Genomic DNA, 17,849 nt, shown 5'->3' with positions numbered 1-17,849 from the left:
TTAAACAGCCAGGCTTCCCTGTCGCAAACAAACAGGTGCATCTTGCAGGTGCTGGTGCATTACCAGGGCCGTTTCACTGACATCAGTGGGGGTTGTTCAGGGAAAGTTCATGGTGCATGCATCTTTCAGAACACTGGACTGTACAGAAAGCTGCATGCTAGGACTTTCTTTCCAGACCAGATCATTCCAGTGGGGATGTGCAAATGCCCATAGTGATCCTGGGAGTCCCCACGTACCCCTTGCTCCCATGGCTCATGAAGCCTTACGCTGGGAACCTAGACAGCAGCAAGGAGTGCTTCAACAACAGGCTCAGCAGGTGCTGAATGACTGTTGAATGTGCCTTCGGCAGATTAATAGGTCACTGGCGCTTCCATTTTGGCAGGTTAGACCTCAATGAGGAAAATATTCCGATGGTCACAGCAGCCTGCGGTGCTCTGTAAAACACTTGTGAAGCGAAGGGTGAAAAGTTTCCCCAGGGGTGGAGCGCTGAGGTGGGTCATCTGGCTGCCGATTTTGAACAGCCAGATACCAGGGCAATTAGAGTGGCTCAGTGGGGGGGTTATTGGAATCAGGGAGGGTCTGAAGGAACATTTTGATAACAAGTACTAGTAATGCATCTTTATCTGATGCATTTGGTCAGGCAATGTTTACTTGCTGCCTTAAATAACTCAGTAATACTTGCTTCCTGAGTTTTAATTGTAGTGAGCAAAAGTTCCTGTCTATAGCCACTGTGTTTCAATTTTAGCAGCAACTACCATGTGCATGACACAAATAAAGACTCATTTTGTTTCAAATACCGTACTTTAATTAAAGGATAAAACACTTCTCCCCTCCCCCCTCAAGTGGGACATGGCAAGGAGGAGCAGTCTCTCAGTTCAGGCTCTCACAGCTGTGTATAACTCTGGTTTCATGATGAAAACTGGTTTCTAGGGGTGGATTGCAAAGGGTGGAAACAGGCGAGGAATGTGTTGGGGGAGTTTGGGGCAGGCATGGAATGGCATTCCGTATGGGCTGCATCTGTTGACTGCAACATTTCTCTAAACATATCCTCCTGGTTTGTCTCCTTATCTGACAGAAGTGCTCTGCCAGTGTGTAGGGGTTGGTCCTCAAGGACACATCTGCAGAAACCAAAGAAACAATGAACAGAGACAGTATTGAGAGTGCACTCAAAGCCATGAATCTCAAGTCACATACACCTCTTTCTCACTGTCTCTTTGCTAGCACATAACTAGGCGAGAGTCCCAATTATGATGAGATTGGCAGGGTGGGGGAGCTGGGCAGGGAGAATGGATAAGAAGAGACAGAGGGTCTGGGTGGTTTTGTGAAGAGGGTCACTACATGCACCTAAGGAGGGTATTCTGAATGTTGGTACCCTTTTCCACAGGCTGAGGTAATTGAACCTGATATCTCACTCCTGAGAGTAACTCAAGATGCAAGGCTGCATCTCCTGCATGCATGCAGCTTCAGACCGGGTCTTATGCTGCTCGCCTGTGTGCTGCTTTGGTCCCTGCAGCAGTAATTGCCATTTGGCACAGCAAAGTTTCCTACAGCAGAGGCAGAAACAAGGCAGCTCTGCCAAGGAATCTTTCCAGAGGATTGCTGAGTGCCACACAAAAGTTTCCTAGAGATTTCTATGGTGGATTCCCAGGACATCCCAGTATACATTAACAAACTGTTCTGCTGGATACCCCGACTGCATAGGCTCTGTTGTTAATTTCTATATCTTATCCCTCCTCTACCATTTAACAAAGTAAATGGGACCTCAATCTCCTATCACTGTGCAGTATCAAAGCAAAATGTGTGCTTACCAGAGCTTGCTTCTCCTGCTTCATGAGCGCCAGAGTGCTGCGACTGGCTAGACTCCTCTGGGGTCGAAAATAGGTCCTGGCTTGCCACACCACCGGACAACCCTGTTGCATGTTCCACATCCAACTCCACTTCCTCATCCACCACTTTGTCCTCTGGATTGACTCCACTGACCCCTAGCTCCATTCCCCACGAAGTATCCATGGAGCTCTTGGCAGTGGGGTGACTGCCAAGGATAGCGTGCAGTTGCTCATAGAAGTGGCATGTCTTCAGTGCTGTACTAGAGTGATGGTTGGCCTCCCTTGCCTTCTGATACACCTGCCTCAGCTCCTTGATCTTAGCATAGCACTGCTGCATGTCCCTTTCATGTCCCTTCTGCATGCCATGAGCAATCTACCCTTAGATATCAAAGTTCCTATGGCTTGAGCGAAGCTGCAGCTGTACAGCCTCCTCTCCCCGCAGATCCAGCAGCTCTGGTGTACTCATGGAAAGCCAGAATGGTCAGCTGGGAAGATGCTGCATGAACTGTGCATGCTGAGCATTCAGGAAGAGGAATTTCAAAAATTCCCAGGCCTTTAAATGCATGCCTGTTTACCTGCAGGACAGCGGAGTTCAAAACTGCTGACCCGAGTGGTCATGATGGGCATTGTGGGACACCTCCTGGAAGCCAATTAGGGTGACAAGCAAGTGCACTGTCTACACTGACACTGCGTTGCTCTAACTACGTTGCAAAAAGGTCTGTGCTGCTCATCGAGGTGGTTTTATTTTGTCAGTGTAAGCAGGGGAGTTACATCTGCAGGAGGAGCATTGTTGTGTATACACCTCCATTGTTTTGTCGAAGAAAGCTGACTTTTGTCAACAAAACTGTGTAGTGTAGACAAGGTTTTAGGCCTGGTCTACACTACGAGTTTAGGTCAAATTTAGCAGCGTTATCTCGATTTAACCCTGCACCCATCCACACAACAAAGCCCTTTTTTTTCTACTTAAAGGGCTCTTAAAATTGATTTCTTTACTCCACCCCCGATGAGGGGATTAGTGCTGAAATCGGCCTTGTCGGGACGAATTTGGGCTACTGTGGACGCAATCTGACGGTATTGGCATCCGGGAGCTATCCCAGAATGCTCAGTTGTGACCGCTCTGGACAGCGCTCTCAACTCAGATGCACTGGCCAGGTAGACAGAAAAAGGCCTGCAAACTTTTGAATTTCATTTCCTGTTTGGCCAGCGTGGCGAGCTCACCTGCACAGGTCACCATGCAGAGCTCATCATCCTAGGGGACCATGTGGTCCCAGAATTGCTGAAGAGCTCCAGCATGGACCAAACGGGAGGTACGGGATCTGATTGCTGTATGGGGAGATGAATCTGTGCTGGCAGAACTCGGTTCGAAAAGACGAAATGCCACAATATTTGAAAAAATCTCCAATGGCATGAAGGACAGAGGCTATAACAGGGACTCACAGCAGTGCTGCGTGAAAATTAAGGAGCTCAGGCAAGCCTACCAAAACACCAGAGAGGCAAACGGCCGCTCCAGTTCAGAGCCCCAGACATACCGCTTCTATGATGAGCTGCATGCCATTCTAGGGGGTGCAGCCACCACTACCCCAACCATGTGCTTTGACTCTGTTCAAGGAGTGGGAAGCAACACGAAAGCGGGTTTTGGGGGCGAGGAAGATGATGATGAGGAGGAGGAGATTGTAGATAGCTCACAGCAAGGAAGTGGAGAAACCGGTTTCCCCAACAACCAGGATCTGTTTATCACCCTGGACCTGGACCCAATACCCCCCAAACCCACCCAAGGCAAGCTCCCGGACCCTGAAGGCGGAGAAGGAACCTCTGGTGAGTGTACCTTTGTAAATATTATACATGGTTTAAAAGCAAGCATGTTTAATGATTAATTTGCCCTGGCATTCACGGCCAGTATAGCTACTGGAAAAGTCTGTTAACGTGCCTGGGGATGAAGTGGAAATTCTCCAGGGACATCTCCATAAAGCTCTCCTGGATGTACTCCCAAAGCCTTTGCAAAAGGTTTCTGGGGAGGGCAGCCTTATTCCATCCTCCATGGTAGGACACTTTACCTTGCCAGGCCAGTAGCACATAGTAGGGAATCACTGCAGAACAAAGCATTGCACTGTATGGTCCCTGTGTTTGCTGGCATTCAAACAACATCTGTTCTTTATCTCTCTTTATCTCTGTTACCCTCAGGAGAGTGATATCATTCACAGTCACCTGGTTGAAATAGGGTGGTTTTAGTAAGTGGACCTTAAGAGGTGCCTGTTCCTGCTGGGCTGTTTGCCTGTGGCTGAAGAGAAATCTTCCCCACTGTTAGCCACGTTGTGGGGGGAGGAGTGAAGCCATCATCCCAGAGAATTGGGTGTGTGTGAGGGGAGGTGGGTTAGTTGGGTTTCTGCTGCACGTGAACCCCAAAACTGCAGCCCCTCCTTTTAAATTGCCAACCCATTTTTAATGGCCAACCCAATGGCTACTTCATATGGGAAATGAGGGCACTGCTGTTTGAAACCATTCCCACATGTTATGAAGGTTAAAGAAGCCAAAAGACTGTGGCTTACCGTGGCTACCTGCAAGCCGAATTCTGCTGCCCGGCCCTGCATGAGTGATCTCTCACACCAAACCGGCATACCCTCAATAAGAGGAAAATGCGACCTCGTAATGAAAGTACATGTGCTATGTATGTAATGTTAACAGCTAGGTTTACCGTGAAAGACTGTACCCATTGTTTTATAAAATGTGTCTTTTTAACTACCACTCTCCCTTTTTTCCCCCCTCCACCAGCAGCATATGTTTCTCCTTCCCAGAAACTAGCGAAGATTAGAAGGTGGAAAAAAACAACCTCATGTTGTCCTGCCATGCTGACAGAGCACAGCAAATTATGCGGAGGCAGACAATCTCAGAATGCAGGAAAACACTATATGACCGCGAGGAGAGGTGACGGGCTGAAGATGGTAGGTGGCATCAGCTTGCTGAAAGAAGGCAGGAGTCAATGCTCAGGCTGCTGGAGGATCAAACTCATATGCTCCAGCGTACAGTTGAGCTGCAGGAAAAGCAGCAGGAGCACAGACCACCGCTACAGCCCATGTGTAACCAACCGCCCTCCTCCCCAAGTTCCATGGCCTCCTCACCCAGCCACCCAAGAACGTGGTGGGGGGGCCCCTCTGGCCACCCAGCCACTCCACCCCAGAGGATTGCCCAAGTAACAGAAGGCTGGCATTCAATAAGTTTTAAAGTTTTAAAGTGCTGCGTGGCCTTGTCCTTCCCTCCTCCACCACCCCACCTGGTGCTTCCCTCTCTACCACCCCTTCCAAGCTACCTTGGCAGTTATCACCTTATTTGTGTGATGAATTAATAAAGAATGCATGAATGTGAAGCAACAATGACTTTATTGCCTCTGCAAGCGGTGATCGAAGGCGGGAGGGGAGGGTGCTTAGCTTACAGGAAAGTAGAGTGAAACCGGGGTGGGTTTTCCATCAAGGAGAAACAAACAACTTTCACACCATAGCCTGGCCATTCCTGAAACTGGTTTTCAAAGCTTCTCTGATGCGCACCACATCCTGCTGTACTCTTCTAACCACCCTGGTGTCTGGCTGCGCGTAATCAGCGGCCAGTCAATTTGTCTCAACCTCCCACCCCACCATAAACATCTCCCCCTTACTCTCACAGATATTGTGGAGCGCACAGCAAGCAGTAATAACAATGGGAATATTGGTTTCGCTGAGGTCTAACTGAGTCAGTAAACTGCGCCAGCGTGCTTTTAAACGTCCAAATGCACATTCTACCACCATTCTTCACTTGCTCAGCCTATAGTTGAACAGCTCCTGACTACTGTCCAGGGTGCTTGTGTATGGCTTCATGAGCCATGGCATTAAGGGGTAGGCTGGATCCCCAAGGATAACTACAGGCATTTCAACATCCCCAACAGTTTATTTTCTGGTCTGGAAAGTAAGTCCCTTGCTGCAGCTATTGAAACAGACCAGGGTTCCTGAAGATGCGAGCATCATGTACCTTTCCCGGCCATCCCATGTTGATGTTGGTGAAATGTCCCTTGTGATCCACCAGTGCTTGCAGCACCACTGAAAAGTACCACTTTCGGTTTATGTATGTGCTGCCTTGGTGCTCCAGTGCCAAGATAGGGATATGGGTTCCGTCTATCATCCCACCACAGTTAGGGAATCCCATTGCAGCAGAGCTATCCACTGTGACCTGCACATTTCCCAGAGTCATTACCCTTGATATCAGCAGCTCAGTGATAGTGTTGGCTACCTGCATCACAGCAGCCCCCCCCCCCGGTAGATTTGCCCACTCCAAATTGATTCCCAACTGACCGTTAGCTGTCTGGCGTTGCAAGCTTCCACAAGGCTATCACCACTTGCTTCTCAACTGTGAGGGCTGCTCTCATCTTGGTATTCTTACGCTTCAGGGCAGAGGAAAGCAAGTCACAAAGTTCCATGAAAGTGCCCTTACGCATGTGAAAGTTTCACAGCCACTGGGAATCATCCCAGACCTGTGACACTAGGCGGTCCCACCACTCTGTGCTTGTTTCCCGGGCCCAGAATCGGCATTCCACGCCATGAATCTGCCCAACTGACACCATGATGTGCACACTGAAGGCCTCACCTCAGCCTCACCTCAGGCCCCGGAAAAATCATAGAGCAGGTCCTCAAAGAATCAATCCTGAAGCACTTACATGAGAGGAAAGTGATCAGGAACAGTCAGCATGGATTCACCAAGGTCATGCCTGACTAATCTAATCACCTTCTATGATGAGATTACTGGTTCTGTGGATGAAGGGAAAGCAGTGGATGTATTGTTTCTTGACTTTAGCAAAGCTTTTGACACGGTCTCCCACAGTATTCTTGTCAGCAAGTTAAAGAAGTATGGGCTGGATGAATGCACTATAAGGTGGATAGAAAGTTGGCTAGATTGTCAGGCTCAACGGGTAGTGATCAATGGCTCCATGTCTAGTTGGCAGCCGGTGTCAAGTGGAGTGCCCCAGGGGTCGGTCCTGGGGTCGGTTTTGTTCAATATCTTCATAAATGATCTGGAGGATGGTGTGGATTGCACTCTCAGCAAATTTGCGGATGATACTAAACTGGGAGAAGTGGTAGATACGCTGGAGGACAGGGATAGGATACAGAGAGACCTAGACAAATTGGAGGATTGGGCCAAAAGAAATCTGATGAGGTTCAATAAGGATAAGTGCAGGGTCCTGCACTTAGGACGGAAGAACCCAATGCACAGCTACAGACTAGGGACCGAATGGCTAGGCAGCCGTTCTGCGGAAAAGGACCTAGGGGTGACAGTGGACGAGAAGCTGGATATGAGTCAACAGTGTGCCCTTGTTGCCAAGAAGGCCAATGGCATTTTGGGATGTATAAGTAGGGGCATAGCGAGCAGATTGAGGGTCGTGATCGTCCCCCTCTATTCGACATTGGTGAGGCCTCATCTGGAGTACTGTGTCCAGTTTTGGACCCCACACTACAAGAAGGATGTGGATAAATTGGAGAGAGTCCAGCGAAGAGCAACAAAAATGATTAGGGGTCTGGAACACATGACTTATGAGGAGAGGCTGAGGGAGCTGGGATTGTTTAGTCTGCAGAAGAGAAGAATGAGGGGGGATTCGATAGCTGCTTTCAACTACCTGAGAGGTGGTTCCAGAGAGGATGGTTCTAGACTATTCTCAGTGGTAGAAGAGGACAGGACAAGGAGTAATGGTCTCAAGTTGCAGTGGGGGATGTTTAGGTTGGATATTAGGAAAAACTTTTTCACTAGGAGGGTGGTGAAACACTGGAATGCGTTGCCTAGGGAGGTGGTAGAATCTCCTTCCTTAGAAGTTTTTAAGGTCAGGCTTGACAAAGCCCTGGCTGGGATGATTTAATTGGGGATTGGTCCTGCTTTGAGCAGGGGGTTGGACTAGATGACCTCCTGAGGTCCCTTCCAACCCTGATATTCTATGATTCTAAGGGGCCCGTACTTTGTGAGAAGTCTATGTCCATGTCCTCATCACTCTTGTCACCGTGCTGCAGTCGCCTCCTCCTCGCCTGGTTTCGCTTTTCTTGCAGGTTATGGTTCTGCATAGCCTGCTGGATAATACGTGCGGTGTTTATAGTGCTCATAATTGCCGCGGTGATCTGAGCGGACTCCATGTTCCCAGTGCTATGGCATCTGCGCTGAAAAAAGGCACAAAACGATTGTTTGCCGTTGCTCTGACGGAGGGAGAGGCGACTGACAACATGGCTTACAAAGTTGGCTTACAGGGAATTAAAATCAATAATGGGGGTGGCTTTGCATCAAGGAGAAACAGAATGGCGCCCTCAAGGATAGAACTCAAAACTCTGGGTTTAGCAGGCTGTTGATTTCACAGAGGGAGGGAGGAAGGGAGGAGAAAATGAATACAAAACAAATCTGCTCTATTTCTTGTTTTGATCCACTTCATCTATCTTTATACATCTTGCTGGCAGAAGACGGTTCAGTATGACTGCTGGCCATCGTCGTCTCCTGGCTGCTCATTAGAAGACGATGCAATAGGACTGCCGGCAGGACTGAATCGCCATGAGACGAAACTTAAAAGGGAAATGACCTGGCTGAGTCACTCCCATGTTTGCCCAGGCGCCCCTGACTGACCTTACTGATGTTGGCTAAAAGAGCACCCTGGAGAACGGCGACGACGGCTACCAGTCATACTGCACTGTCTGCTGCCAAAAGGCAATAGCTGCTGCTGTGTAGCAATGCAGAACCATGTCTGCCAGCACGCCGGAGACATACAGTGACGGAGAGCTGAGCGGGCTCCATGCTTGCTGTGGTATGGCATCTGCACGGGTAACCCAGGAAAAAAGGCGCGAAACAATTGTCTGCCGTTGCTTACACAGAGGGAAGGAGGGAGGGAAGGGGGTGCTGATGATGTGTATCCAGAACCACCTACAACAATGTTTTTGCCCCATCAGGCATTGGGATTTCTACCCAGAATTCAAATGGGCGATGGAGACTGCGGGAACTGTGGGATAGCTACTCACAGTGCAGCGCTCCAGAAGTCGACAGTTGCCTCAGTACTGTGGACGCACTCCGCCTACTAAATGCCGACTAAATGCACTTAGAGCATTGTGTGGCAACACACACAATCGACTGTATAAAAACGCTTTCTACAAAACCGACTTCTATAAATTCGACCTAATTTCGTAGTGTAGACATAGCCTTAAAAAGATTCTACAACTTTGTGATGCTGTCTAGTCAGGAGCCCGCTCAAGATATTGCTGCAGGCTAATTCACTCATTCTAATAGAAATCAAAGGAGTATCCAAAGGTATTGTACTGTAATCATGCCAATTCACTTGTGTGTTAGTTTAGTTCCAAGGAAATGTTAATGGTATTGTCTTCACTTATCTATAATCTATTGATTGCTATTTCATTACATTATGTATATCCCTGTAATTAGTTAACCATAGAGCAAAAGTGTGGGTTAGTGTTAAGATGTTTGCTATTACATTACTGTACATTTACATTGTGTATATCCCTGTAATTAAGGCGATTGGAGTCTTGGAAATGTAAATGAAGAAGAGTGCTACTTTCAAAGCAAGGGCCGTTGTGTTCAACAATGAAAATTCACAGATTTAGTCTGCATTTCCTACTCATCAAACCCACGTGGGTGAAGCCACTGTGCAGATTATAGCTTCTTCTCCAGAAAACAAATATTGATTCAAGGAATTGTCCTGTATCGTTGACTGTTTGGACTCGGACAGGGAAGATAACAAATGCAAAGTGAAGATTGCCAGAGGCAATCTGGGTTACCCTGAGAAGACTTTGAGGAGACTGGCAGTTTATTACATCACTGCCACCATTTGGGTTACAAACTGTGATTTACCTATTATATTTTACCTGCTTTAACCTCTCAATAACTCTCATTCCTTTTCTTAACTAATAAATTTATAGTTAATTTAACAGAGAATTCCCTGCCAGCATTGTCTTTGGTGTGAGATCCAGGCAGGGGTGAAAGTAAGTCTAGTGACTTACCGGTACGGTGCTGGGCGGAGGCCAGCTCTGGCCCCCAGAAGGGGCGGGACTTGCGGAGGTCAGAGCCAGCCCCGGCCCATCCTGTACCAGCAAGTGCCTCCTTCCCCCTTCCCAGGGTAACAGCGGCAGCTGGGGGCTCTGGCAGCAGTTTAAAGGGCCCTGGGCGGTAGTGGCGGCCGGAGCCCTGGGCCCTTTAAATTGTCCCTGGAGCCCTGCTGCCAGAGCCCTGGGGAAGCGGCAGTGGGGCTCTGGGGACGATTTAAAGGGTCCAGGGCTCTGCTGCCGCTACCACCCCGGGCCCTTTAAATCGCCGCCCCAGCCCCGCCGCCACTACCCCAGGGCTCTGGCAGCGGGGCTCTGGCAGCAATTTAAAGGGCCGGGGGCTCCAGCTGCTGCTGGGAGCTGCAGGCCCTTTAAATTGCGCCTTGGGAAGCCGATCCACCCCGGTACAGCGCACCGGCTCTTGCCAGTACACCGTACTGGGGCGTACCAGCTTACTTTCATCTCTGGATCCAGGGAACCAAATTGATCTGGGGAAAAGTGACTGATCCTTTGGGATTGGCCAAATGTGATGTGATTTTTGGCTTATATAACCTTTTATCACAAAGTCCAGTTTGTCTTTGTGGCACGATAGGTGGGGGAGCCTAAGGGACTGTCTGTGACTCCTTGGTAAGATTAATATAGTGACCCAGGAGTTCACATTTGTTACTGGCTTGATGAAATCTAATTATAGAATATATTACCAGTTTGGGGTGTCTGCCCTGTTTTCTGACAATCTGACCTGAGATTGGCACTCACAGTTGTGAGCCACTCCAGACTGTGTGACAGACTTCATGGTGGGGAGTATTGGGCACAAAGGCATACCTAGGCCTGATAGTGGTCTGCTGTGGATTTTAAGACTGTTCTGAAAACGTTTAACAGTGTAAGCACAAGTAGAACTGTGTATGTGTAAACAGTTATAGACTAATCATATTTGTGAGACTAAGAAAAGAAAGTAATTAAAAAACTAGAAAAGATCGGTTTGAACTAACTGTACTGATGGGGGAGGAGAGTTAACATGGAAATGGGAGACACATACAATGTATAAGAAAAAAGTTGTAAATAAGTTTGTGTAACAAAGGGAGGTTGAAGCTGTATTGTCCAGTGCTGGAGGCAACTTTGATGAGATTGTCCAGATGATTTTCCATTTGTGCATGTCATAAATATAAAGGGAAGGGTAAACCCCTTTGAAATCCCTCCTGGCCAGGGGAAAGCTCCTCTCACCTGTAAAGGGTTAAGAAGCTAAAGGTAACCTCGCTGGCACCTGACCAAAATGACCAATGAGGAGACAAGATACTTTCAAAAGCTGGGAGGAGGGAGAGAAACAAAGGGTTTGTGTGTCTGTCTGTAGTCGTCTTGGCCAGGGACAGAACAGGAATGGAGTCTTAGAACTTTTAGTAAGTAATCTAGCTAGGTATGTGTTAGATTATGATTTCTTTAAATGGCTGAGAAAAGAATTGTGCTGAATAGAATAACTATTTCTGACTGTGTATCTTTTTTGTAACTTAAGGTTTTGCCTAGAGGGGTTCTCTATGTTTTTGAATCTAATTACCCTGTAAGATATCTACCATCCTGATTTTACAGGGGGGATTTCTTTATTTCTATTTACTTCTATTTTTTATTAAAAGTCTTCTTGTAAAACACTGAATGCTTTTTCATTGTTCTCAGATCCAAGGGTTTGGGTCTGTGGTCACCTATGCAAATTGGTGAGGCTTTTTATCCAACATTTCCCAGGAAAGGGGGGGTGCAAGTGTTGGGAGGATTGTTCATTGTTCTTAAGATCCAAGGGTCTGGATCTGTAGTCGCCTAAGCAAATTGGTGAGGCTTTTTACCAAACCTTGTCCAGGAAGTGGGGTGCAAGGTTTTGGGAAGTATTTTGGGGGGAAGGACGCGTCCAAACAGCTCTTCTCCAGTAACCAGTATTAGTTTGGTGGTGGTAGCGGCCATTCCAAGGATAACGGGGGTAATATTTTGTACCTTGGGGAAGTTTTGACCTAAGCTGGTAAAGATAAGCTTAGGAGGTTTTTCATGCAGGTCCCCACATCTGTACCCTAGAGTTCAGAGTGGGGGAGGAACCTTGACATGGTGGCACAGTGGTGGGATTAACCTGAAATCATTTTGAGATCCAGTTGAGATTTTTTGAACTAGAAATACAGATTTTAAAAAGGAATTTTTAGGAAGTCCAGAAGGCAGCTTTGAAACTGAAAGCAGCTTGGTTTCTCTCTGCTTTGTGGCCAAGCAGAGACAAAAGGGGATTATCTTGTGAATTGCAGATTTTCTTTGCCTGGAGGCAGGGTACTTAACTCCTGCAGGGAAATTCACAGTCTTCCAACCCAGAGGTTTTTTTTTTTTTTTTTCTTTTCTTCCTAAAAGTAAATAGGGGGTGTGTGCTCTACCCATTTGCCTGGAGACAAAAGTGGCAGGGTTTTTTTTTAGGATTTTGATTTTTTTTTTGTTTTGTTTTACAAGGAGCACAGGTTTGAAAAGAAATTTTTTTCTTCTTTGGGCTGGGTAAGCAGGTTTCCAAGTAGTTGGAGGTTTTTTGCTTTAATTTGGGCCCAGAGCAGAGACAAGGGAATTGTCTTTTTCTGTAGGCTGACAATCACTATCAGAGAATAGGTATTCTATTCCAGCACAGCAAAATTTTACAGCCAAGTTTTGTTTGTTTATTTCTAAACCTCGGGTGTAAAGTTAGTTAAAAACAGAGAGGTTAGAATGGCCAAATCCTCAGCTCGACTACAGCTGGAATTAGCCAAATTTCAGGCTGAGGAAAAACAAAGGGAACATGAAAGACAGATAGAACTCATGCAGCTGAAGAAGGAACAAGAAAGGGAGGCAGAACAACACCAAGAGGCTGCCCACAAGAGGGAAATGGAGGCAAGGAAGCATGTGGAGGAGGAGAGGGAAAAAGAGAGGAAGCATGTGGAGGAGGAGAAGGAAAAAGAGAGGAAGCATGTGGAGGAGATGGAGAGGATAAAGGCCCAGCAGAATATACCAACAAACCCTAGCAATCCTTCTCCAGGTACCACTTCCCATCCCAGAAAGTTCCCCACCTACAAGGCAGGTGATGATACTGAGGCCTTCTTAGAAAACTTCGAAAGGGCCTGCCTTGGGTACAACATCTCTACTGACCAATACATGGTAGAGCTGAGGCCGCAGCTCAGTGGACCCTTAGCTGAGGTGGCAGCTGAAATGCCTAAAGAACACATGAACAAGTATGAACTGTTTAAATCCAAGGCGAGAGTCAGAATGGGGATAACACACGAGCGGTCTCGTCGGAGGTTCAGAGCCCTAAGGTGGAAACCAGACATGTCATTTACCCGACATGCCTACCACATTGTAAAACATTGGGATGCCTGGATATCAGGAGCAAGTGTTGAATCTCCAGTAAATTTGCCCTTCCTAATGCAAATGGAACAATTCTTAGAGGGTGTTCCTGAGGAAATAGAAAGATACATCCTAGATGGGAAACCCAAAACTGTAATTGAGGCAGGAGAGATTGGAGCCAGATGGGTGGAGGTGGCAGAGAAGAAGAAAACTGGTCGCAGTTGGAGCGGAGACCAGAAGGGACCACCCCAGACCACACCCTATTACCGGGGGCCGCCCAAAGCCCCACCTACCTCCCAAAGAACCCTCCAGACCCCTTATCGTCCCACCACCCCGTTCTCCAGCAACCCTCCTCGCCCCAGTGACCCGTCAGCTGGACGATGTTTTAAGTGTAACGAGCTGGGGCATGTAAAGGCCAACTGCCCCAAGAACCCCAACAGATTACAGTTCATTGCACCGGAATCACACCAGAGGTCCACAGGCCCAGATACCTCCCAGATACCCTTGGAGCGGAGGGAAACTGTGAGTGTGGGTGGGAAGAAGGTCACCGCGTGGAGGGACACCGGAGCACAAGTGTCAGCTATCCATGCTTCCTTAGTGGACCCCAATTTAATCAACCCAGAGATCCAAGTGACGATTCAACCCTTCAAGTCCAACTCTTTCAATTTGCCTACAGCCAAGTTGCCTGTCCAGTACAAGGGCTGGTCAGGAATGTGGACTTTTGCAGTCTATGATGATTATCCCATCCCCATGCTGTTGGGGGAAGACTTGGCCAATCATGTGAAGCAGGCCAAGAGGGTGGGAATGGTCACCCGCAACCAGGCTAAACAAGCCGTGAGGCCTAGCTCTGTTCCGGAAACTTCTATCAGGACCCAGTCAGAGGTGATGGACCTGGACCCCAGGCCAATGTCTGCAACAGCAGTAGTGGATCCAGTCCCAGAGACCCAGACGGAACCAGTCCCAGAACCGGAACCAGCCGAACAACCAACACCAGACCCCGTGTCAGCACTGAATCCAGTACTTGCAACCTCAACACCAGAGGGCCCCACCGAACCTGAACTGGCAGCAGCCGATAACCCTACACAAGAGGCTCAGCCGGAGCCTGAATCCCAACATAGTACACCAGCGGAGAGCGGTTCACAGTCAACAGAAACAGCTCCATCCCCTATATCGCTTCCAGAGGGACCAAGCCTAGGTCCACAATCCCATGAGGAACTGATGTCTCCAGCATCAAGGGAACAGTTCCAGACCGAACAAGAAGCAGATGAAAGCCTCCAGAGAGCTTGGACGGCGGCACGGAGCAACCCACCGCCTCTCAGCTCTTCTAATCGATCCAGGTTTGTTGTAGAAAGAGGACTTTTATACAAGGAAACTCTTTCTGGGGGACACCAGGAAGACTGGCATCCTCAGAGACAGTTGGTAGTTCCAACTAAATACCGGGCCAAGCTCTTGAGCTTAGCCCATGATCACCCTAGTGGCCATGCTGGGGTGAACAGGACCAAAGACCGTTTGGGGGGGTCATTCCACTGGGAGGGAATGGGCAAGGATGTTTCTACCTATGTCCAGTCTTGTGAGGTGTGCCAAAGAGTGGGAAAACCCCAAGACCAGGTCAAAGCTCCTCTCCAGCCACTCCCCATCATTAAAGTTCCATTTCAGCGAGTAGCTGTGGATATTCTGGGTCCTTTTCCGAAAAAGACACCCAGAGGAAAGCAGTACATACTGACTTTCATGGATTTTGCCACCCGATGGCCGGAAGCAGTAGCTCTAAGCAACACCAGGGCTAAAAGTGTGTGCCAGGCACTAGCAGACATTTTTGCCAGGGTAGGTTGGCCCTCCGACATCCTCACAGATGCAGGGACTAGTTTCCTGGCAGGAACTATGAAAAACCTTTGGGAAGCTCATGGGGTAAATCACTTGGTTGCCACTCCTTACCATCATCAAACAAATGGCATGGTGGAGAAGTTTAATGGAACTTTGGGGGCCATGATACGTAAATTCGTAAATGAGCACTCCAATGATTGGGACCTAGTATTGCAGCAGTTGCTCTTTGCCTACAGAGCTGTACCACATCCCAGTTTAGGGTTTTCCCCATTTGAACTTGTATATGGCCGTGAGGTTAAGGGGCCATTGCAGTTGGTGAAGCAGCAATGGGAGGGATTTACACCTTCTCCAGGAACTAACATTCTGGACTTTGTAACCAACCTACAAAACACCCTCCGAACCTCTTTAGCCCTTGCTAGAGAAAACTTACAGGATGCTCAAAAAGAGCAAAAAGCCTGGTATGATAAACATGCCAGAGAGCGTTCCTTCAAAGTAGGAGACCAGGTCATGGTCTTAAAGGCGCTCCAGGCCCATAAAATGGAAGCATCGTGGGAAGGGCCATTCGTGGTCCAGGAGCGCCTGGGAGCTGTTAATTATCTCATAGCATTCCCCACCTCCAACCGAAAGCCTAAGGTGTATCATATTAATTCTCTAAAGCCCTTTTATTCCAGAGAATTAAAGGTTTGTCAGTTTACAGCCCAGGGAGGAGACGACGCTGAGTGGCCTGAAGGTGTCTACTACGAAGGGAAATGTGCTGGTGGTGTGGAAGAGGTGAACCTCTCCATGACCCTTGGGCGTATGCAGCGACAGCAGATCCAGGAGCTGTGCACTAGCTACGCGCCAACGTTCTCAGCCACCCCAGGACTGACTGAACGGGCATACCACTCCATTGACACAGGTAATGCTCACCCAATTAGGGTCCAACCTTACCGGGTGTCTCCTCAAGCTAAAACTGCTATAGAACGGGAGATCCAGGATATGTTACAGATGGGTGTAATCCGCCCCTCTGAAAGTGCATGGGCATCTCCAGTGGTTCTAGTTCCCAAACCAGATGGGGAAATACGTTTTTGCGTGGACTACCGTAAGCTAAATGCTGTAACTCGCCCAGACAACTATCCCATGCCACGCACAGATGAACTATTAGAGAAACTGGGAAGGGCCCAGTTCATCTCTACCTTGGACTTAACCAAGGGGTACTGGCAGGTACCGCTAGATGAATCTGCCAAGGAAAGGTCAGCCTTCATCACACATCTCGGGCTGTATGAATTTAATGTACTCCCTTTCGGGCTGCGAAATGCACCCGCCACTTTCCAAAGACTTGTAGATGGTCTCCTAGCGGGATTAGGAGAATATGCAGTCGCCTACCTTGACGATGTGGCCATATTTTCGGATTCCTGGGCAGACCACCTGGAACATCTACAAAAAGTCCTTGAGCGCATAAGGGAGGCAGGACTAACTGTTAAGGCTAAGAAGTGTCAAATAGGCCTAAACAGAGTGACTTACCTTGGACACCAGGTGGGTCAAGGAACTATCAGCCCCCTACAGGCCAAAGTGGATGCTATCCAAAAGTGGCCTGTCCCAAAGTCAAAGAAACAGGTTCAATCCTTCTTAGGCTTGGCCGGTTATTACAGACGATTTGTACCGCACTACAGCCAAATCGCTGCCCCACTGACAGACCTAACCAAAAAGAAACAGCCAAATGCTGTTCAGTGGACCGGAAAGTGTCAGAAGGCCTTTAACAAGCTTAAAGCGACACTCATGTCTGACCCTGTACTAAGGGCCCCAGACTTTGACAAACCGTTCCTAGTAACCACAGATGCATCCGAGCGTGGTGTGGGAGCAGTTTTAATGCAGAAAGGACCTGATCAAGAATTCCACCCTGTAGTGTTTCTCAGCAAAAAACTGTCTGAGAGGGAAAGCAACTGGTCAGTCACTGAAAAAGAATGTTATGCCATTGTCTACGCTCTGGAAAAGCTACGCCCATATATTTGGGGACGGCGTTTCCACCTGCAAACCGACCATGCTGCACTAAAGTGGCTTCACACCGTCAAAGAAACTAACAAAAAACTTCTTCGGTGGAGTTTAGCTCTCCAAGATTTTGATTTCGACATCCAACACATCTCAGGAGCTTCTAACAAAGTGGCTGATGCACTCTCCCGTGAAAGTTTCCCAGAATCAACTGGTTAAAATCGTCCTTGAGATGTGGAAAATATTGTTAGTCTTTATGTACTTGGTAGTATATTTAGAGATGCATGTGTCTTATTAACTCTGTTTTCCTAGAGCTCCAGGAAGAAATCCCAGCCAGTGTTTCACCCTAGCTGAGATTTGGGGGGCGTGTCATAAATATAAAGGGAAGGGTAAACCCCTTTGAAATCCCTCCTGGCCAGGGGAAAGCTCCTCTCACCTGTAAAGGGTTAAGAAGCTAAAGGTAACCTCGCTGGCACCTGACCAAAATGACCAATGAGGAGACAAGATACTTTCAAAAGCTGGGAGGAGGGAGAGAAACAAAGGGTTTGTGTGTCTGTCTGTAGTCGTCTTGGCCAGGGACAGAACAGGAATGGAGTCTTAGAACTTTTAGTAAGTAATCTAGCTAGGTATGTGTTAGATTATGATTTCTTTAAATGGCTGAGAAAAGAATTGTGCTGAATAGAATAACTATTTCTGACTGTGTATCTTTTTTGTAACTTAAGGTTTTGCCTAGAGGGGTTCTCTATGTTTTTGAATCTAATTACCCTGTAAGATATCTACCATCCTGATTTTACAGGGGGGATTTCTTTATTTCTATTTACTTCTATTTTTTATTAAAAGTCTTCTTGTAAAACACTGAATGCTTTTTCAT

Source organism: Lepidochelys kempii, chromosome 1 (genome assembly GCF_965140265.1).
Source record: "Lepidochelys kempii isolate rLepKem1 chromosome 1, rLepKem1.hap2, whole genome shotgun sequence".
Taxonomy (NCBI): Eukaryota; Metazoa; Chordata; order Testudines; family Cheloniidae; genus Lepidochelys; species Lepidochelys kempii.
Note: the sequence above shows the minus strand (reverse complement) of the source record.